General features: G+C 49.6%; 1 pseudogene; it reads right to left on the reverse strand.

The window, feature by feature from the left end:
• Positions 1–1,225: 1,225 nt before the first annotated feature.
• The window catches only part of LOC144155501 (uncharacterized), a 339,376-nt pseudogene continuing 317,129 nt past the window's right edge, over positions 1,226–23,472 (reverse strand).

The following is a 23,472-nucleotide window of genomic DNA, read 5'->3' on the forward strand; positions in this document are numbered from 1 at the left end:
GGTTTGTATGTACCCGCTGCTGATCAAAACGGCATCAAAGAAACTGATTGCTGGACTAAGTTCAAATTGCCCTGTATTGTGTCTGCAGTGTTGGAACTTCAGAAGTGTAAGCTATGAAACTTGTTTTAAAATAGCTCCATGTATTTCGGATTTCAGAGGACTAAACCAACAGTTTATTTAAAATTTGTTTATTTAAAATTTGTTCATTGCAGTTTTGCTTCATATTGATGGCTGTGGTTTAATACTTCAATTCTACCCGCCGCGGTGGCTCAGTAGCTAAGGCGTGTCGCTGCTGAGCACGAGGTCGCGGGTTCGATTCCCGGCCGCGGCGGGCGCTTTTCTGATGGAGGCGAAAAGCAAAAACGCCCGTATGTACGAGATTTCGGCGCACGTCAAAGATCCCCAGGTGGTCAAAATTAACCCTGAGCCCTCCATTACGGCGCGCCTCATCGCCTGCGTTGCGTCGGCGCGTTAAACCCTACAATCAATCAATTAATACTTACATTCTGGTGATCCTGCACTGAATATTTTACGGAGTTTTACAATAAAGTTTACATTCAAGTTAAAAGGGTTTACAATGTGTATAGTGGCAGATGTTCAGATTCCCAGCGTCTTAGTCATGATAAACCATTGTTATTCTACAGGGTGAGGCAAATGTTTGAGATTTCTCATAGCGCTTTAGTTCATTCTGATTCAACACCTCTTCCCCACACTTGCATGTTGTTATTGCTTCAGAAATGGTGACAAGCGTGGGATAGGCTTCATAGAGTGGCTGAAGGTTGTTTAGGTTGAAGAGCTGTAGTAATAATTGAAAATAGTTCTGTAGCAGATAGAAATGGTTTACATCACCCCTTAAGAGTGCCATGTCGCTGATTTACAAGCACACACTGTTGCTTCTGGTTATACAGCTGTGGTAAGAATAGAAAAGAACAATGCGGCATATCAAGATGGTTTAACTTCAATCCTTCGGAGTGTTGTGTTGCTGCTTTTCAACCACACTCTCTTGTTCCGGGATGTAAAAATTGGAAAAGTTTGCTTAGCAGGTTACAACGTTTAGGTGTTACGCCTTTAAGGTGCTTGCTGTGTCACTCCTTCGCAAGGGTGTGTTGTTGCTGCTGGCTAGGAATTGATTGATTGATTGATTGATTGATTGATTGATTGATTGATTGATTGATTGATTGATTGATTGATTGATTGATTGATTGATTGATTGATTGATTGATTGATTGATTGAACAACTTTTTATTTGCCCAGATTTGTCGCTTAGCCGTCGGTCAGGAGTCCTTGGTCCCTGGCGGCGGTCGTGGCCATCTGGACGAGCCGGGTTTGGATACCCGGGTCGGAACTGAATAGCGCGGTCTCCCACTGCTCCTTCGAACTTATGCTGAGTGCAGGCTGTCCTGCCTTACTGCTTTGCGGGTCATTTCTCCGGAGAGGGCAAGACCATACCATGTGATGTAGGTCAGCCCTGTCACCGCACGCCTTGCATTTATCTGAATAGAGCCCTGGATAACATCGGGTGTAAGCCACTGGATTGGGGAAACAATCTGTCTGCAGCTGTCGCCACGCTACTGACTGCCATTTGCTCAGTGTCTTGTCTGGGGCTGGGTATTTGGCCCTTTTCAGTCTATAATGGTCAACTATGTCTCAGTAGGACACCAGCCTGTCCCTTCCTGACCGCCGTATCGAGTGCGCGTCTGTGTCAGGAGTTTCGACATCGGCTCGGTCAATGAAACCTCGAGCCGCGTCATGCGCACACTCATTCCCGGCCAGGCCAGAGTGGGCCGGTGCCCATATCAGTTGCTGCGCAAGAATGAAATGCTCTTATGTAATACGTCAAAATTAATTCAGGCCTTCATGCTCTTAAGTCGCTGCTTCTCATGCACACACTGTTGCTTCTGGCCGTGAAGCTGCGGTGAGAGTTGAAGACACTGGTGCGATACGTTAAAATTAATTCAGGCCTTCACGCTGTTAGGTTCCTCCTTCTCATGCACACACTTTTGCTTCTGGCCGTGAAACAGTGGTGAAAGTTGAAAACTACCCAGGACTATTCCAGAGTAGCTCTGTACTTTATTTCTCCCCATGGAATGCCTAATGGGGGATCAGCCCTCAGGCCTGGCATGCTTGCAAACTCCTTAGAACTATTCCGGACTGCCAAATGAAAGAAAGACAACTTTATTGCAGAATAATGTGAGAGTGGACCACTTGTTTCCTTGCACCTTCAGGCGATTTTGCTAACTCGAAGATGCGTAGCCCACTGATACTGCAATTGATCGTCTTTGAAAGAGCACTAAGGGCTGAATACTTTGTGTTTTAACTGAAAGATCATGCGTTTCATAGCTCTCTCACCTTTTGTTTTATGGCTAGCAATGACTTGTTTGCTTACAATTGAACCTGACGTTTCCGTCTACTATTTACCGTTCAGTTTGTCACTGTTATTGCACTCAGTTTTAGTTTGCCCCTATCTGTTGCATGTATGCACCAGTGGCACGCAGGCACAGTAGGATCTGATGTTTACCCGCATTCATGCAACTTTTGGCTGTGTTTTTATGCAAGCCGAAATGTTTCAACAAAAGTCTGAAACAACGCTAGCCGCTTCAACTGAGGGATTCTGTTTTATGTTTGGTAGCTGAGCTTGTCATCCCTAAAAAAAGCGCACGAGTAAGTTCCCACGCACATTACTTCACGTTTTCAAGTGCCTCACTCAGTGTTAGCTTCAGAAAAATGTTTCGGCAAGCTCCACCAATCCTGTAATTCACCATTCAAGACTTCTTATGCCCCAAAATGTAGTGTGGGAAAGTGTATGGGGCAGCGATACCTGCTTTTGTGCTTTTTGCTTTTTCTGTAATGATAAGTCTGTGCTGCTGCTGTGAGTGGTATGCTTGTATTCACGTCACTCAGCTACTACTTTTACAGGCGAACTTGCCTTTACACTTCAGTACACCTTTAAGGCATTGTGCTTTCTGCCATCAGAGTCAAAACCACTGGCATCGCTGCTACTGGTGCTATGGTTAGATGTGTAGATATTACAATCTTTTCTTCAACTAGTGGTATGGTTATTTTTCTGTGGTGGTCAAACGTATCAAAGTACTCTGTTGCTATTTCATAAGACACTGTTTTTCGTGCCATTGTTTAAGTCCTAGATCATTAAGTTTTTGAGAGCGGACAGGGGTGCATGTCACCAAGATGCAATTACGCCAAACAAAATTTTGGTAGCCTTTAAAAAGGCTGCTTCATCATGGTGATGGTGGAGACGGTCGAGTGCTGATGGTGGCAAACACCAGAGACGTCGACCCGCTGCAGTCCAAGGATGCAGGGTCAATCCCAGCCACGGTGGCTGCTTTTCTGATGGAGGCGAAAAGCGAAAACGCCCATGTGTCAAGATTTCTGGGCACGTTAAAGATCCCCAGTTGGTCAAAATTAATCGCGAGGTCTCCACTACAGCGGGCCTCATAGCCCAGGTGTAGCTTCGGCGTGTTAAACGCTACCAACCAGAGATTACATCGGAGGTGGTTGTGCCATTGGAAGTGCTGTCGTCATCGTCTTCAAAGCTCATCAACAGGCCAAACACCTGAGAGGTCGCTGTCAGAAGCAGTGGCGTCGTCGGAAGTGCTTTCGTCGTCTTCCTCAAGCGTGATGAGGGTTGGGTCACTGTGATCACTACTGCACTACACTTGCTGAAACTTTGCCTCGAGTGTTTGCACATGCCTCCCAGCCTCCCGCCAATGTTCGGCTGTGACTTCTGCAACCTTATCCTTCAGCAGGTGTTCCACATGCGTAATGTTGAACGTCGTGTGGGCTGCTGCCACAGCGTTCTTCACTTGCGCGCCGATCGGTTCACTAGGATTGAACTCGAAGTGGTAAGGTGGCAGCCTGCCTTCTGTGAAGCCGTGTCGACTCGGTAGCTGATGAAATGTGGCTTCATTCGAGAAACTATCTCCAGCAGCTGCTTCTTGGTCAGCCCAGCGCTGTACAGGATACTTTTGCTGTCCAACCGCTCTGTGATCGTTCCCATGAGGGAATTCTTCGTTGGCACTGCCTCCTTCCCCCGTGGGTGGTAGGAGGCATTGTTCATCGATGTGACGCTACCACTTGGGAGCCTCTGCAGCACACCGTCAAACCAGCTCTCGAAGTGGGGGCCGTCCATTTCTTCGTGATAGTCCCCCCTCTTTTTGCCACGGAACACGTCGACACATCTATCAACGAAGCCATCTTTGCTGCCTATGTGGGTTACAATGACCCGCTGACCTTTACCTGAAGGCTGCTTCAGTCCCGTCGTCAGGCCACGCCTGAAGCCGTCTGCACTGGACTTCAGAGTGGTGTCAGTCCACACAGTCGAGGTCGTGTGTCCTGCCGTCACCCAGGTGTCATCCAAGAATAAAATCTTCCGATTTTCCTCTCGGTACCGCCGAATGTCACGCAGGTAGTCGGGCCGCCATGCGAGGAGGTATTCCCGATCAAGCAGCACAGTTCCGGCTTCTTTTCTCCCGCTTGAACCCGAAATATCGAAGTAGACGACGAACAATCCACGGCTTCAGTGATGGGTCACTTGTAAGCTCCGAGAACTCCTTCGTGATCTTTGCCACCCTCGGTATCTTGTTGCGGCGAAAAACGTCGTGCACGCAAGACCTCAGCGCGTTCAACGTGAAGCTGTCGTACATGGCACTGCGTCGCTTCTTCTCGGAATTCCGCGGGCGTTTGCGAGACGGCGTTGACAGCACTCCACCGGTGGCTTGCCCTTCCTTCTTGACCGCAAACACGGTCCGCGAGCCAATTCCGAGCATAACGGCGACAAATGCGGCAGTGTCTTCCACGGTGCATTTCGGCTGCCTGGCCCGCCAGAACTCGTAGCAGTGAAAGATCAGTTTCCGCGCAGTTCTGTTGAACATATCGCCGCTCTTGTTCTTGCTTATGGTCATGGGTGTATCGGTTGAAGCTCCACCAGACTCACCAGGCAAGAATTGCATGCCGATGTTACCACGTGGGGATCCCTCACGGAAGAAAAGCCACACAACGCCTTCAGAGAGCCAATGAGGGGACGCGCGGTCGAAGTGGTGTTGGCGGCACACTATGCATACGCGAATTCATCAAAACCTGACGTAGGAACTAATGCGCGCTTAACTTACCTTTCACATATTTAAAGGAAAATGTCTTAAACCTTCTGTTATGCAGCGATGTTACATAAAAAATGAAAACAATTACATACATTCTCCCTATTACTTATTTCTTTTTTAGCAGGTTCGCATTTTTTTGTCTGCCGCACCACGTTTTCCATAATCTTTTTTAAGTTGTTTGTGCGTACCTTCTAACTAAATAGTTCTTCATTCCGTAACAATAATTCGGTATTGATATAATTCCCTTCCTTGTAGTGATCATTTACACGCAAAACAACATTGTCATTACGGAACTGCATTCTGAATGGCGGAAGTCTCCCAAGGCGACCACATCACGCCCGTGGGTGGAGCTTCTCCCGCAGAGTTACCTTGTCAACAACTGTAGCGAGAAGCAGTGATACAGCACCGAGTCTCCTCGACCCACCATCACCCAGTTGGATTGCTTTCGTGTTTCCTCAAATAAACAATGCTGTTAAAGGGACACTGAAGTGATATGTAAACATTGCGGGATTACTAGCGCAAATTGTAGTCCGGAGTCCCCAGGCCATGTTTCGACCACTCTAGGCGCGTTTACGCGATTTTATTTAGTAGAAAAACTAATTCGAAAACGCTGTCCTCCTCTCTTTACGCTCGCCCATTTTCTGTGGCGTTTTCGTGTGACGTCAGGAGGGGATGAGCTGGCAATTGGCTGCGCCACGGCTGCGCTACTGCACGGCTCCCCGGCCGACAGAGTCAGTCGGCCCAGCGTTTCGTCCGCCGGCCGCCGGCAGGTCGTCGCAATCAAGGAGGTTAAAAAAAAATTGCTTGGTCGCAATTCGTTCGCTTAGTTGAAACGAAGCCAGGACACGTTTGTGAATGGAAGAATGTGCCTTTCTTTACTTGGTTTGTTTGTACACTGTATCTAGCTCCAAGTCAAGGTCGCTTCACACAAGCGCTGCACATGCGACGCTTCGCTGACTGGTACGCCAGTAGGAAAATATAAGGCCTCTTGAAGGCGGGAGAAGAGTCAGCGAAGTCAATATAGGTACTAAGCAAATAAAATCAACTGATATTTTTACCGTACAGCGTAAAACTAGGGCGCGGGAAGCACTTATTTGCGCTGGGCGAACAAGCACAGCGGTCAGCAGCACGACTACGCATCTGCGAACGCTTTTCCGTCTACGAAATGCAATTGCTAGACGTGAGCTACTGTGGAAACTCGGGCGACGCTTACTGCACGATCGCAGTACAACAGATAGTCACGTAAGGGGCTTGAAATGCCAAAACTAAATAAAAGTGTAAACCGGTTGTACAATATATACCCTATATTAGCAAGGCATTCGCGTTCTGCTCCGTGGCCTAGCGGTCTGGGGCGCTCGGAATTCTCCGCAAATGTTTTGCGAGTCACGAGTTCGAATCCCCGCGGGTACGTGCTTTTTTTTTTGTAAGTTAACTTTTTTGTTTTCCGCCGATGTTTTCTATACTGAGTTCACCCTTTTTGGGGCCGCAACGTTCATGGCTACACGAACTAGTTCACAAAACGCGCGCAGGCTGGTACTGGCGCGCTAGCGAGTTCTCGTTGGCGTGCTGTTGCCATAAGCACCGACTGCTTGCAGGCAGTGGGCACAGGCCAGAATGAACAGACCCTTGGCCTGGTGCGAACACGCTTTTTACGATACAGGCATGAGGGAGGCAAGCTCCAAATATGGGGGAAAAGCGCATGACATTTGGGCGTCTGCGGGTACGCGGAGGGCGTTCATGCACTGCGTAGGTCTCGGCTAGTGAATGCTACGACTACAAGCCGTCCTGGGAGGCTTATCTTGTGCATTTTACAGCCGACAACATGGCAGAAGCGCGGTACGATGATTACTGAGATATTGAGAATGCCCATCCAACAAAGCCATTGGTTATGTTTTACAGAACCGAAACCGAAACTTGTGTGATTGCTAACCTTGGGCATCGTCCAATCACGGCGCCCCTCCTCTCAACGTCACAGCCTTAGTTGGTGCGGCCGCCGCAAACCGCGCATGGTAGTTTTTCTTCTTTCGCGCTTTGTAAAATAATTACCGATTTGTCAATCGTAAAAACGATGAAAAGTGTGCTAATTTGAGCCAGTCTACGCAGTGCAAGCAAAAACGGGAGCTTGACAAATTCACTTCAGTGTCCCTTTAATGTTGTTTCGTTGATTGGGTATGCTTCGTTTTGGCTTACTGCAGAAGCGTTCCGAAGTATACTTAGCGGTTCAAGATCTGGATTGACTAAAATTTATGAAAAACACCGGAGCCCTGGGTTACAAATGCGAAGCAGCTTTTATGACGCAGTTTTCTGCTGCGGGCGCTTCTTTCGTCGATTGTGTAGTGGATAAAGTGTATGATAGCATCTTCGATAAACCGCACCGGTGCACACCGGGGCACACCGGGGCGCCTTTTCATCCTCCACAAACCACACCGGTGCGCACCATGTGTCCTCGATAAACCGGGGCCACGGAGCAAGAATACTTGCTCCGTAGCCGGGGCGCACCACCGCGGAGCAATTTTCGGTTGCCGCGCCACGCACCGGGAGAGTCGATGGTCCGCCGGAGTGACATCCCGTGATGCATCGCGGACAAAGCCGGCTAAGCGGCTTCCTCCGCCGTCTGCTGCAGAGACGGCACATCCATAGAGTTTCTTACTGCATACACTACAGAGGAATCTGGCGCTAGCGTCTATGCGGCTCGCATCAAGGCCGTCTGTGTCGTCACGGGCCGCCATTATACCATGCGCTCGCCTTAGTTTCATCATTGGCTTGGATTGAAACGTTTTTACGGCCGCATATTCGAACAAAGTGCCACAAAAAATCAAAAAATGCTATGGCATTATATAACTGGAAAATAAAACCGGCTGTTTTAAAGCTAAGAAAAAAAGAAGTAAAGCGTATTTTTGCAGGGATGGTTGGGCCAACTATTCTGCAGCCCAAGCTGGCAGTTCACAACAATGTTAATATTTTGTTATAAACTTAGTAGAGACTTTTATGTTATTATTTTACCATTATTAAAACAATAAGTTGTTTGAAGAGCTTGGAAATGTTTTAGCGAGCCTATGATAACGTCGCCTCCGTGGCGAACCGGTGCACCGACCTTCAGCTACAGTTTAACAAAACTTGTTGCTGAGCTACTTGGTTTATACGTGAAAAAAAAACGAAAACGTGCGTTACGCAGTCTTGGGCGAATACAAGATATGGACGGCCGCAGGCGCCCGTATCTGTTGTATCTGGTCTTCGTCGAAGTACGTTAGATTTTTTTTTCTCAGGTACAACGTTCGCGGCGGCATATATTACCCGCTCAGTCATACGCTCCTTTGGGAGCATTTCGGCTATCTCGTAGCTCATAGACGTGCTAATGCAAAGGGAAGAATGCAACTTTAAAAAAAAACCGCTTTAGAACCCAATTGTCATGCCAAACCCAAGCCAGAAGCGGGGTCTTCCCACAACTCCCCACGTCGGTATGGATTCCCAGTTGCAGCTTCCTCGCTAGTATACTTACGAAGAAACTCTATGGTCGCGACACCGGTCACGTGGATAAAAAACTGTTTATGGCAGCGAATAAAGGATGAATTATTTTTAAAATATCGGGTTTGCAGCTGTACAGAAGAACATACACAAAGAGCGTTTAACTTGTTCAACTATAGAATGCACTTACTGTGACGCACTGTGTTGACGTACACTTACCGGTCACCGCGGCGGAGAACGCGGCCAGATCTTGTTCGGTCCGCAGAGGCGCGGGGCGCTGCGAACGAGCGGACGATAGAGTTCCTGTGTATCACGTAGCGCAAGAGTTGCGCGTCTGATTGCCACATTCCGCGGGTTCCAACTCTCGACAGCAAAGCCCGCTTTCAGTGATGCGCACAAGACGCTGTTTTCAGTCAGTTCTGCCAAGTGACTGGCAGCCGTTGCAGTGCCGGTGGCAGCGGCGGCCGCTCAGCTAATAAGCAGCCGTCCATCCCATAGAGATAATATACTGACGTCCATCCCCGACGTCGCGCTATGGTCCGTAAAAGTCGCGCTGTCCCGCAGCTGCTGGCAGAGCATGCACCGCCTGCTCCCCACCGCTGCCACTCGCACGGCGGCCCGGTGGCGGTTCCTACACGCCTGATGGGTGGCTTTCCCGCACGACTTGAGAACTCAAGATGGCGGATGGAAGCGCAACTCTGCTCCCCTAGGGGAGCTATTACAGGAATTCTATCGGCCGGCAATCGCTTGCGGAGTGGCGTGCGCAGCTACGGTGGCTACGCGGCGTGCGTGCCTTTGCGTGCCATTGAAGCTGTTTTTCGGTGTTTTCTGCTGCCAGAGTGCATAACAAGGACTAGACGTTCTGTTTAAGCTTCCAAGTTGCGGTCGGCACCATGCGTAGCTTTTTGTGGCGTGGTTTGGGACCAGCCGCAATGATCGTTATGCAAGCTCACGTGGGGGAGCGGGCCGACGCAGTGCAGCGATGTCGCGGCCTGTGTGCTTGGTGACTGTGATGTGTTTGTTGTTTCAGTGCACGGTGTTGTAGTGGCACGCTTGCGAAATCTAGCCGGGCCCATAGGTCGACTAGGACGCAGTAATGGGTAAGAAGTGCTTTGTACACGACTGCATATCAGGCTACCCGAATTGTGTGGATCAAGTGCCGCTTTTCAAAGCTCCATCGGAGCCTGCTAGCCTTGAACTTAGGCGCCAGGTCATACCCAGAGCAGATAGGATATTGCAACCGAGCGACTGTGTCTGTGCGAAGCATTTTCCTGAGCATGTGACATCGAAATCGTACTACGCTGAGTTCAATGGTCAGGTGCTTTTAAATGTACCCAATAAGAAACCGGTGCTATCGGCGAATGCTGTACCTAGGAATTTTCCGGGGTGTCCCAAATATCTAAAAACGCAGACAACTTTAAGAAAGCCCCCTAGAAAATGACAGTCTGCAGACCCGTGTGCCCAGCAGCCAAGCAAGCGGCCCGCAATAACCGCCGTCGCACTGCCCTCGGGGACGGCCACTGAAAAAAAAAAAAAAAAAGACGCCGATCCATCATCCAGCTGCAACAAGAAACTACGAAAAGACGGCTGGAGTACTCCAGGCAAGTCAGGTGATCTAGGAACATGCCCTTCTGCCACCATAAATCCTGGAGGCAACCCCTCAAGTACAAGCTCAATTTTCCGTGACATCCATGACGTTAAAGTTGGTTCACTTCCACACTGGTCCTGGTAATAATATACCAGGTGTTCAGCGTTCTCTGTAAATAAATTTCTGCTGAATTTGCATGCCATCCCGGCATGCAATATTCATAGGGGTGCCTGGACAGTGTGATGCAGTTGCTCGGCAATGCCGGTTCGAAGTAACTTCCCTCTCGAGGCCACTGAAAAATTTAGCTGTTGTTAACGTAACCCACTGCATGCTAAAGCCATTAGGTTTCAAGCTGTCTGCCAAGCTTTTGCCTGTAGCTTTATGTATGGTTGCTTTTGATAGATACCATATTTTTATAACGCAAGTGATCCCTCGTTATAACGAAATCGCTTTACTCGAAATATCGCTTTATTCGAAATTTCTTGTGGTCCCAACCCGAACGCATGCATTTTAGGCCGCTATACTCGAAGCGCACGAAGAGCTTGACCCGCTTAGAGCGAAATAGCCAGCATGGGCGTCGCCGCGGGCGCCGGCGACCCAGCGGTGAGTCAGGCTGTGAAATTGCGGGTCAAGGGAAGTTGGTGCTTCCCCGGCGAATTATTCGAGGCGATCATGCTCTATTCGGGCCATGCAACTTAAACAAGCAGTCTAAGTGCGTGGTAGGGTCACTGAATTCTGTTCCTAGACGCTGGTCAATGGCGTTGACCTGACGGTGCGTGCACACCGACACTCGAACCACAGAAGTAGCAGTGTCGTCGACAAGGGGGCGCCGAAAAACACTTGTTTTGCAAAGATTACGGCTGCACACCTCGGGAAAAAATTGTCCAGTGATCAAGCAAATTCCCTTGTGCAAAACGGGTCAATTTTCAGTATTGTGCTGGGTACCCACAAGGAGCTGTTTGCATGATTGCGCTGTGTACCCACAACCGCCTTATGGATGAACGGTTCGACGCGAAGAATCGGCGAGTGGTTTTCATAACTGACAATTGTGCGAGTCACGGAAAGATCGACAACCTCACGACGATCACTTTGGGATTTTTCCCTGTAAACACGACCACAATACTGCAACCTATGGATCAGGGCATCATTGAAACCACCCAGCAGCTGTACCGCAAGGCTCTTTTGAGGCGCATGCTCACAGCGTATGATGTCTGCAAGAGATACAAGATTGATTTGCTTGGTGCGATACATTTGCTAACCATTTCATGAAAAGAACTAGCACCTTCGAAGGTAGCCAACTGCTTTGCGCATGCCGGCTTTCCCCGCACCCTAGTCAGCGACCCTGACAGTGACAAGCTTAATGAGGACTGAACTTGTAGCGATATGCACGAGGCTGTTCATAAAATTGCTGGCCAGGAGGTTGTGGAAGGTGACTTCGGGACGTTTGCGTTGGCTGACACTGCGGCTCCAGTGGTCGCCCCAACCTCGGATGGGGAGATAATTGACACTGTTGTTGCTGGCTTCGACGAAGACGAGGAGCCGGTGGACGAAGAGCCACGTGAAGTGCCAACTATGCTGCAGACGCGGGAGGGCTCACGCCTGCTGCGAAATAAAGTGCAATGCATGGGTAGCGACCACAGCCTCATGCAATTCATGGTCAAATGGGAGCAGGGGTCGCTTGCACCTGGTGAGAACTTGAAACAGCCAAAGCTCACAGCCTTTAAGCACCTGAATAGTTTTGCTTCACTGAATACATTGTGTTTTGATTCCTCGCAGCCGTGGCGCAATAAAAGCTCAACTGATTTAAATTTTCTCGTGTGGTTGCTTATATCGAAATACCGCTTATAGCGAAAATTTTCGCCGTCCCGCTGACTTCGTTATAACGAGGGATTACTGAACCTAAATTTTATTTCCATTGAGATAATTGTTCTCATTTTGTCAGGACAACATCGCGAGTTTAGATCGAGGTCGTCCAGACGAATAGAGTCTCATCCCGACAAAAGCACCATTGGGAGGGCCCAGCAGCCCCGGGGTAGTCGAGGAAACTCCCCGGCGGAGTGATTGATTGATTGATTGCAGTGTTTAACGCGCCGACGCAACGCAGGCGATGAGGCGCGCCGTAGTGGACGGCTCCGGATTAATTTGGACCACCTGGGGATCTTTAACGTGCGCCGAAATCTCGTACACACGGGCGTTTTTGCTTTTCGCCTCCATCAGAAAAGCGGCCGCCGCGGCCGGGAAACGAACCCGCGACCTCGTGCTCAGCAGCACAACGCCTTAGCCACTGAGCCACCGCGGCGGGTCCCGGCGGAGTGTCTCTGAACAGCCGAAATGAAGAAGAGCAGCTCACGTTTTCACGTCTCTCAATTTATGCGAACAGCATCCAACTTCAGGGAACTGCGTGGGCAACACAGGTGGTTGATGGCTTCGGAATGGAGGTGGTCGTCTTCTCGGGAGTGGCTTTGGCGAAGAAACGACCCCTTTCTCTCTCTCGCTCCCCCCCTATATATATATATATATATATATATATATATATATACATATCAAGGTTGCAGTCGTCATTGCCAGTGCTATTCGGCTTTTTTTCGAAATATTTAATAGGGCCGAATGACGTGTGCTTGTCACGTTTCTTTGATTCATTGATAAATAAGCGAAAATATAAGTCGAGAAAAAATCCGCCGTTTTCCGGGAGCGGGACTCGAACCCACATCTCCGCATAACCGGTGCGGTGCGTTCGCCATTACGCTATCCCCACAGCGGCTTCTCTCTCGACTTTAAAGCGGAGGTTTATATTTACAAGAGCTCTGAGGCCGGTCAACTAGCGCCGCCCCTCGACTACCGCGGGAGACGTAGAACGTCTTCTTTCCCAGCGGCCGCCACGTAGAACGTGGTCGGAGGTCGGGGTTAGGAATTGGCATATCCGAACTGCTGGAGCCAGTGCCTCGTAATGCATGTAGCAGAACAGAACAGCAGAATATATATATATATATATATATATATATATATATATATATATATATATATATATATATATATATATATATCCCACCCGGCGGGCATTTTTTCACCACTTTCTTTTCGACTAAAAAAATTCTTCATCTCTTTCTATGACCCACCACAACCTCCCCTTTGCTTTCCGAGGTTTTCTTGACTGCCAACCCTTATTTTCTGTACATATATATATATACAGGGCGTTCCACCTATCATGCACTAAGATTTAAAAAAACAGCGATGGCGTTACTCGAAGAACATCTAGTGCATAATGTTTTCAGTACTGTGCGTACAGTAATTTTTAAGTGCGAATGCACTTCTTAAGCGAGCCTGAAGCGTCCGCCGCCGTCCGCATAGCAACAGCTGCGGGTGCGCGCGCTCCTCGTCTCCCTTGGCAACGGGGGGAGATGGGCGCGCGCTGCCTGGCCGCTGACATGGCACATACCCACGTGGGGGATTGGCCAAGAATCGGGCGTGAGAAGGGCTAATGCACCCGCTTAAAGGAGTACTGACACGAAATTTCAAAGCTGAGATCCGCTCTAGCAATCAAGTACAACGACAACACAAATAGGTGTCTTTGAATAAATGCATCTTTCTTTCTTTGTAGTTGTGTGTGTGTGTGTGATCTCTCTTTCGCGAACATTACCGAACCGCGCAAATTCAACTCGCACCCGCCGCGGTGGCTCAGTGGCTAAGGCGTTGCGCTGCTGAGCACGAGGTCGCGGTGGCCGCTTTTCTGATGGAGGCGAAAAGCAAAAACGCCCGTGTGTACGAGATTTCGGCGCACGTTAAAGATCCCCAGGTGGTCAAAATTAATCCGGAGCCCTCCACTACGGCGCGCCTCATCGCCTGCGTTGCGTCGGCGCGTTAAACCCTACAATCAATCAATCAAATTCAACTCGTGCATTCGCACTTTCACATTCTTCCCCTCGGGGAAATGCGGGGAATTTTGTTTCGTTAATGAGACTTCACTAATTATTTGTAATTTTTTATCTAACTCGAGAATTACTGTTCTAATCACTCAAGTGTCAATGAGGCATTTGTAGGTACCCACGAGAGGCATCTAACTGCGGTATTTTCAGCGACGAACTAATTTCGTACTCATTCATTCTGACTGATAAAGAAAACCCGCGAAATTTGAAAAAAATACCACGTGACGGCGCTTCTGCGTGCGTTGTAAAGCAGCGTCCCCAAATAAGCTGATTGAAAGCAACTTCTTCGCGTGTTACCCGCCCGAAGAGACAGCGCATCACCTTGATAATGGCATGCACGGAAGGAGCAGCAACAGCAAGATTCGCGGGGCGCGTGTGCAGATAAGGCACAAACTCGATCGCGATTTCTTCTTTCTTTCTTTTGTTTATTCCACCTCAGAGGCAGCCTGTTTGAGGGCGTTGTTTTACGATGCGCGCGGAGGAGGCGTCTCGTGGTATTTTTCATATTTCCTGGGTTTTCTTTATCACTCAGAATAAATGTGAACGAAATTAGTTAGCCGCTGAAAATACCGCAGTTAGATGCCCCTCGCGGGTACCCACAAGCGCCTCATTTGCAGTTTAGTGATTAGGACAATACTTTTCTAGTTAGATAAGTAATTACAAGTAATTAATTAAGTCTCATCAACAAAAAAATTGCTGCCCTCTTCTCCACAGTACTGCAAATATGAAGCACTAGGTTTTCTTCGAGTTACGCCATTACTCTTTTTTTAAATCTTGGTGCATGATAGCTGGGACGCCCGGTATATATATATATATATATATATATATATATATATATATATATATATATATATATATATATATATATATATATATATATATATATATATATATATATATATATATATATATATATATATGTGTGTGTGTGTGTGTGTGTGTGTGTGTGTGTGTGTGTGTGTATACAGCGAACCAGAAATGGGAAATGAGGGGCTATTACAGAAACTAAGGGTGACAGTCAAGAAAACCTCGGAAAGCAAAGGGGAGGTTGTGGTTACCACCTGTAACAGGGAAAAGAAAGTATTTTGGGCCTAATAAGCTTTAGTGCCTGCCCTAAGCAGCGCTAGTAATAAACAAAGAGTGTAAAACATGGTTATATTAGTCCTTTTTGGTAAGATGACATGTCATCACCCCGCTTCAAAGGGGAAACCAATAGGAATCATCATCATCATAGAAACAGATGAAGACTTTTTTGAATCAGAAAGAAAGTGGCGAAAAATGCCCGCCGGGTGGGATCCGAACCCACGACCTCCAGAATACCGGTCTTCTGGACCAGACCGGTATTCTGGAGGTCGTGGGTTTGGATCCCACCCGAAGGGCATTTTTTCACCACTTTCTTTCTGACTCAAAAAATTCTTCATCTGTTTCTATGACCCACCACAACCTCCCATTTGCTTTCCGAGGTTTTCTTAACTGCAAACCCGTAGCTTCTATATATATAGTAGCTTGCGGCTACCGCATCATCTGCTGTACATACTCATTATCACCGGCACAACCTCGTCTTCAGCTAATCATCATCAGCAGGGACGCTGGGTCGCCATCTTGGTTCGTCCCCGCCTGACGCCTCGGAATAAAGGAGCTGCGAAAGCAACGGTCCCGTCACCTTCTATCTACGGCCTCACAAGTGGTGGAGTTGCAACTCGATCCCGAGCTGTACCTCTCCTTCGACACCCCTGGAGCTCCGTTCAGGTCGCCGCTTGCCCTCAAGACCAATGTCCATGTCGCAAGACACTCCGAGTAGCGCAGCCTCTGCGCCTCTGCAATGCATCGTCACCACTCCCATGCGCGACCCGCCCGAGTTCACTGGTCTTCGGGGCGAAGACGTGGAGGAGTGGCTGGACAGCTACACACGCGTCAGCGAGTTCAATAGGTGGGATGGTCGCCTCAAATTGTTCAACGTTGGCTTCTCTCTGAAGAAGATTGTCGAGACGTGGTATTTAAACCACAAACATGAATTTACCGACTCAGCTGGCTTGACCACGGAGGTGCAAAAGATTTTTGGCTCCCCTAAAGCGCGGAGTGACAACGCGAGGAGGGAGCTGGAGGTCCGCGCGCAGCAAGCTAATGAGACATACACCTCATACATCGAGGATGTTATAGCGCTGTGTCGCCGCGTCGACAAAGATATGCCGGAGTCTGACCGTGTTCGTCACATTCTCAAAGGGATCGGCGAGTTCGCTTTCAACGCACTTGTCCTGCAGAACCTTTCCACCGTAGCAGACGTAAGATCCTCCTGTCAGCGTATCGACGAACTTCAATCGATCCGCCTCCCACGGGACACGGTGTCTACCCCTCATCTTGGGAACGAAGACCTTCGTGCGATGATTCGAGCTATAGTTCGCGAAGAAGTGTACGGCAACACCTCTCATTTTGCGCACGGTGTTCGCCAAGCCGCTACGGCTCCTGGCCTTCGCGAGATGGTTAAAGAGGAGCTTGCGGCTATGCCTGTGCTAGTGCCGCCTGTCCATTCAGTTGCCCCATCAACACCTTCCTACTCGGATGTCGCTGGCCGGACACCTCTGCCGTTGTCCCCGATCATGACCCACCCTTCGTCTGGCTATGTTGCGGCCATGCCCCACGCGCCGAGCTCAAAGCCCTACTTTCCACGAAGTCAGGATGCCTTCTTCGAGGTCACATCTCCCGCTTTTGTCGACGCCGCCAACGGGATGAACGACGTGGCTATGCTGCCTATGAGCGCGAGAGCGTACCCCCGAACTACTACGGCTACCGGCGGCATGCGTACCCGTCGCCTCCACGCCGCTCCCCGTCTCCGCCTCAGACTGACGACGTCCCTCGCAGCTCCCGTGCGCAACGACCCCGCTCGCCTTCACCAGGTCGCCGTTCAGTTTCCCCTCTTCGTCCTGCGTCTTACATCGCTAACCACCGCCAGGAAAACTAGTTAATGCAGTTCTGGGAGGGAAAACTGCATCTCCTGCGAAGCTTACAAGTCCTCCAGAGCGTCCGTCGAACTTGCTGTCTGTTTTGGTTGAAGGTGTTTGCGTCGATGCCCTTATTGACACTGGTGCGAGCGTTTCAGTGATAAGTGCGGAATTGTCTGCTCGTGTACGCAAGGTACGAACACCCTACACGGGACCTTTTCTACATGGAGCGAATAGCAGTGTGATTAAGCCATCCGGACAATACACAGTGCGGATTGTTGTTGGTTCTCTTCGGCATCATGTTCAGTGTGCGGTGTTGTCCCCCTGTGCTCATCATCTTATTTTAGGTTGGGAGTTTCTGTCATACGCATCCGCCGTCATTTCATGTGATCACCCTGAAATTCAACTCACGGATACAGAGCAGCTCAGCGGCATTTCTGAAGTACCACAGCTACACCTCCCAGCGAGTGCAGATTGTGTTTTAAACCCCCGCCGCGAGACGCTGCTTTCTCTCTGCTCAAACCGAATCAGTGACGGAGACGTGCTTATAGTTCCCTCTCCACGTTTTCTGCCCAAAGGTGTTGTCATCCCGACATGCCTCGTCCGTTTCGCACATGGATCAGCACAGCTTCTGGCTACAAACGCCACTTCCGAATCCATATTGCTCCCCGCGGGTGCTACTATCGCTTCTGTTCTGCCTGACGATACGCTCTCATTAGTTCCCCTATGCTCCGTCTCTTCCGTTCCGACGCCTGCAAAATCTGAGCCAAATATTTCCACACTTAAGGCTACCATCAGCAAAGATCTCTCAGAAGGCGAAACAAACCAGCTACTTCAACTCCTGGATAAACACGGGGACACATTTGACTGCCTTTTTAGCAAGCTAGGGCTGACATCTGGGACAGCGCATCGGATCGAGACGGATGGGACCCACATCGTCCGCCGTCGCCCATACCATGTGTCATCGTCCGAACAAAAAGAGAGAGAGAGAGAATGCTCTTTAATGTGAACTGGTGAGGTCAGCCCTGCTAGAGACAAGGCTTGCTACACCAGATGGGGGGTGACTACGTTGATGAGTGGTGCATATCAGACATCAGGGTTACAGTAGGAAGAAGACAAACATGAAGCGTTAAAAAAAATGAAAAAAAAGGACAGAAAAAACAAGAGATTGCTGCCAACAGAGTCCGGACAAAAAAAAAATACAATTGAAAAGAAAATCGTTAATGGAAACGCTCAAAAAAAATGAAAAGTAAACGACGGGAAAAAAAGTAACACCAATCCAAGAAAAATAAATAGATGAACGCCACAGTGCGAAAGAGAAGATATCGTGACACACTTGCTCTGTCTCTTATCTAGAGAGATTTGTCCAGTTCAGTCTCTCGTAGGAACTGGAGCAGTACTTTTGTACCTAAGGTACTGTCAGCACTATTGGCCCAGGGCCCAAGAAAATGAAAAAGTTCGAGGCTGCCGCCATGACGTACACGAGAGAGGGAGCTCGCTGCAGTTTTTCGCGCAGCAGCGTATCGAGGGCAGACGCAGAGCAAGTGATTTACAGTCTTGCGCACACCGCAAGTCCGTCACAGGGGGGAATCTTCCCAACCAATCTTAAACTTAAAACTCCGAGTAACGCCACATTCAGGCGCAGTCGGTGCAGAACTCCTTCACACCGCTTGTTGAGGCCGCGTGGAAAACGGAAGTCACAATGCGGGTCAATAGCGTGCAGTGGTAGATACCTGCGGTGAGGGTCCTGCCACTCCGACCTTTGTGCAGCCGATCCACTTGCGAGGATAAGGGCGTTGCTGTCCTCTCGGGAGAAAGGAAGCTGGGTTGTGTTGCTCAGCAAGTGGCCTGCGCTGGCGGCTGCGTCGGATCTAATATTGCCTTGTATGTCCGAGTGACCAGGTACCCACTGAAGAATGATTTCATGGCCTTCGCGCACTGCCACTGTGTGAATTTCGGCAATTTCACATACAAGCTGACTGCGGTTGTTGTTAAGCTTTCGGAGCGCTTGTAAGGCACTGCGCGAGTCGAGGAATATTACCCATTGCTGGGCATGATGGCCGCTGATGTAATGAAGTGCAGCCCTCACAGCTGCCAGCTCGGTAGCAGTCGAGGATGTTTCATGGCTAAGTTTTCTTTTGATAGTGCACCGGGCTGATGGGATCCACACGCCGATGGCGGATGAGCCCGGGCGAACCAAGTCATCCGCATAAACATGTGTGTAGCCTTTGTAAGTGCTGGAAATATACTCGAGTGGGAAGAACTTGAGCGCGGCCGCAGGCATGACAGACTTTTTGCTAATTCCGGGTATCGTCGTGCAAATTTTCCATGGCGCCAGTACCCACGGGGCTACTATCGACTTTTGAGGCTGTTGAAAATTCGCCGGAAGCAAGTGTCTTGCATACTGTATGGAGAGGTCTGCCAAAGGATGCGTATGACACCGAGTCAAATGGCGCAATGACGTTCGAAGCACCTCTTGGCGTTGTAGCACTGTGGCGGAAAAGCACCGAGCTTCGCAAAGAGTTCCAACCGTCGATGTGCATTTAGGTAGACCCAGGCAGGTGCGCATAGCTTTTGTCAGCACTGAGTCTATTACCTTCAGGCTTGTAGGCGATAGCTGATGTACGGCCGGCAGGCTGTAACGCAAGAGGCCGACAAAAAGGGCTTTATATAGGCAAAAGAGTGAGGATACAGGGCAGCCCCATGAACTCCCACCGAGCATACGCAGAATGCGCGCAAAGCACAGAAGCCGCTCCTTGAGTCGCCGAATATGGGGGGCCGACATTGAGCGGTCAAACGTGACACCGAGAAACTTGTACGACTTGACATATGGTATTGGCGTACCCTCTACGGTGAGCGTATAACGTGAAACATCGTGCCGCGTGAATGCTATCGCAGCACACTTCTCTGGGGAAAATATGAGACCGCAGCATCTGAGATATTTTCTCATCTTCAGAATTGCCTTCTCGAGTGTGGCGCGAATATTTCGACGGTTCCTGCCTGAAGCCCAGATACAGATGTCGTCTGCGTAAAGTGAAATGTTGACACCTTTGGGCAGGACTGTTGGGAGGCGTATGAGACACATGCTAAAAAGCGTCGGGCTCAAGACGCCGCCTTGAGGAACTCCTTGCGTGACGGGATGTTTGGCCGTTTCGCCATCACTGGTGGCCATGTAGACGTACCGGTCTTGCAAGTAGTCACATAGCCACTGGAACATGCGTCCTCGAAGCCCTATGCATGCCATCTCTCTTCGGATGGCTTCGTGCGCGACGCTGTCGAAGAAAGTCATCGAAGAACATGTAGCGGACATGCTGAAACGAAACATCATTCGGCCGTCTTCCAGCCCATGGTCTTCCCCCGTGGTTTTAGTCCGCAAGAAGGATGGTTCCGCGCGGTTTTGCGTGGACTATCGAGCCTTGAATAAGATCACCAAGAAGGATGTTTATCCAATGCCGCGTATAGATGACGCGCTCGACTGTCTACAGGGGGCGGAATTTTTCTCCAGCTTAGACCTGCGATCTGGCTATTGGCAGATACCCATGCACGAGCCTGACAAAGAAAAGACAGCGTTTGCTACTCCAGACGGCTTATACGAGTTTAACGTAGTGCCATTTGGTTTATGCAACGCCCCAGCCACGTTTGAGCGCATGATAGACACAGTCCTTCGTGGCCTTAAATGGAAGACGTGCTTGTGTTACCTGGATGACATTGTTATTTTCTCGTCTAATTTTCTTGAACATCTCCGGCGTCTCGATGAAGTTCTGACTAATCTGGCCAAAGCCGGCCTGACTTTGAACACCAAGAAGTGCCACTTCGCCCGCAGATCCATCAAAGTTTTCGGTCACATTGTCAGCAAAGATGGTATACGGCCCCACCCAAACAAAATTTCCGCTATGGGTAATTTCCCTCGACCTCAAGAACAAAAATCCCTTCGCAGTTTCCTTGGCTGGGCATCATATTTCCGTCGTTTCGTTCGCAATTTCGCCACCCTGGCCTCGCCACTCAATCAGCTGCTGCATTCCGGTAACCCCTTTGTCTGGAGTGACGACTGCGAGAAGGCTTTTCAAAACCTAATGCAAGCACTTACTTCCGGGCCTGTACTTCGCCACTTCGATGACACAAAGCCAGTCCTTCTTCATACTGACGCTAGCGGGCATGGAATTGGCGCCGTCTTGCTACAGCGCGATGCTCACTCCCGTGAACGAGTGGTTGCCTACGCAAGCCGCTCTCTGACGTCCGCAGAAAAAATTACCCCATCACAGAGCAAGAATGTCTGGCTGTTGTGTGGTCTGTTCAAAAGTTCCGTCCATACCTTTATGGCCGACACTTCACAGTCGTTACAGATCACCATGCCCTGTGTTGGCTGTCTTCTTTGAAAAATCTGTCAGGACGACTTGGGCGCTGGATTCTCCGCTTGCAAGAATATTACTTCACGGTGATCTATAAGTCTGGTCGCAAGCATCTCGACGCGGACGCGCTTTCCCGGTGTCCGCTGGTGAAGTCTTCAGACGATGTTGCCCGACATTCTAATGTGCGGCCTTTGCCCATTGCACCCATCGATATTCCTATCAATGATATCCCCCACACCGACAGTTATTGTCGGACAATAATCGACCGGCTCACCGGCTCCACACAACCACCGAATAGCCGCCTACGTCGTCAGCTGCACCAGTTCCAGCTTCTGGGTGGCGCACTGTACCGCATCAACCACCACACCGATGGAGCTAGATGGGTTCCGGTTGTGCCCCGTTCCCTCCGTCCACGCATTTTGGAAGCGTTGCACGACGACCCAACTACAGGCCACCTCGGATTCCAGAAGACCTACGACCGTGTCCGAGGGCGCTTCTTTTGGCCAGGACTTTCTACGAGTGTCGCCAAATACATCGCCTCTTGCGCGCCTTGTCAGCACCAGAAACGCTCCACGTCACCCCCTGCCGGTCTACTCCAGCCCCTTCCGTGTCCAGCAAGCCCGTTTGAAGTGGTCGGTATTGACCTTTACGGTCCCTTGCCTCCGACAGCGGCCGGTCATCGCTGGATAGTTACGGCAGTGGACCACCTGACTCGCTACGCCGAAACCGCTCCACTTCCTTCAGCTAGCGCCACCGAGATCGCTCACTTCTTCTTAAACAACATTTTGCTACGCCATGGAGCGCCCCGCGTTTTGCTAAGCGATCGAGGCAAGACATTTCTGTCTCAAATTCTCGCCGACTTGCTTCGAACATCTAACACCTGTCACAAGATGACGTCCAGCTATCATCCCCAAACAAACGGCCTCACAGAACGCTTCCATCGAACTCTCTCTGATATGATCTCTATGTATTTTCAACCTGACCATCGCAACTGGGACGCCATTTTACCTCCTGTTACCTATGCTTACAATACCGCAATTCAGACCACAACCGGATACTCCCCGTACTACCTTGTATACGGCCGTCACCCTTCGCACACTCTGGATACCTGCTTCTTCGCCGCTCCCGTGTCACCTTCTGCGACGTCTCCTGAACAATTTGTTGCTCGCGTTGAACACTGCCGCCAACTTGCCCACATGCGCACTGAAGCCAGCCAACAGGATCGAAAGCAACGCTGCGACGCTGTGCATCGCTCTCCTCAATTCCGACCCGGTGATGAAGTCTTGGTGTGGACGCTTAATCGTGTTCCGGGCCTATGCGAGAAGTTCTTGCACCGTTTCCTTGGTCCGTACAAGGTTTTCGAGGCGACCTCTCCTGTAAACGTTCGCGTCACACCGGTTTGCCCAAGTTCCGACCGCCGCCATCGTGGCACCGAGATAGTTCACGTTTCCCGGCTCAAGGTTTTTAACCACCGCGACGAACTCTGAAACGCGGCCAGGCGGCCGTTCTTTCAACGAGGGGGATAATAGTGTGAGCTGAGTTTGTGTCTTGCTGCCTGCTAGGAGATATTTGTCCCCATTGCTATTAATCATCATCACCAGTAGCTTGTACATACTCATCATCACCGGCACAACCTCGTCTTCAGCTAATTATCATCAGCAGGGACGCTGGGTCGCCATCTTGGTTCGTCCCCGCCTGACGCCTCGGAATAAAGGAGCTGCGAAAGCAACGGTCCCGTCACCTTTTTATACGGCCTCACAATATATATATATATATACATATAAATATATATATATATATATATATATATATATATATATATATATATATATATATATATATATATATATATATATATATATATATATATATATAATATAGTGAGCGCTGTCTTTAGACTGATTACTTTAGTGGTCATTTTCGCTATTGGGTCCAAGCACACTATCATCAGAATCGTTTCACCCACGCATCGTTTGGGGCCATCATCGTATCCCTGGCCTCGCACGATCCTAATATATCATCGGGGTTCATTGGTTCGGCTGGCTGCTTGGTAAAGACCGCCGGAATAAAGCCCGCCCTGCCTCAGGCTCAACA

The sequence above is a fragment of the Haemaphysalis longicornis genome, unplaced genomic scaffold (genome assembly GCF_048455015.1).
Source record: "Haemaphysalis longicornis isolate Haplotype H1 unplaced genomic scaffold, Haemaphysalis longicornis Haplotype H1 scaffold_1, whole genome shotgun sequence".
Lineage (NCBI taxonomy): Eukaryota > Metazoa > Arthropoda > Arachnida > Ixodida > Ixodidae > Haemaphysalis > Haemaphysalis longicornis.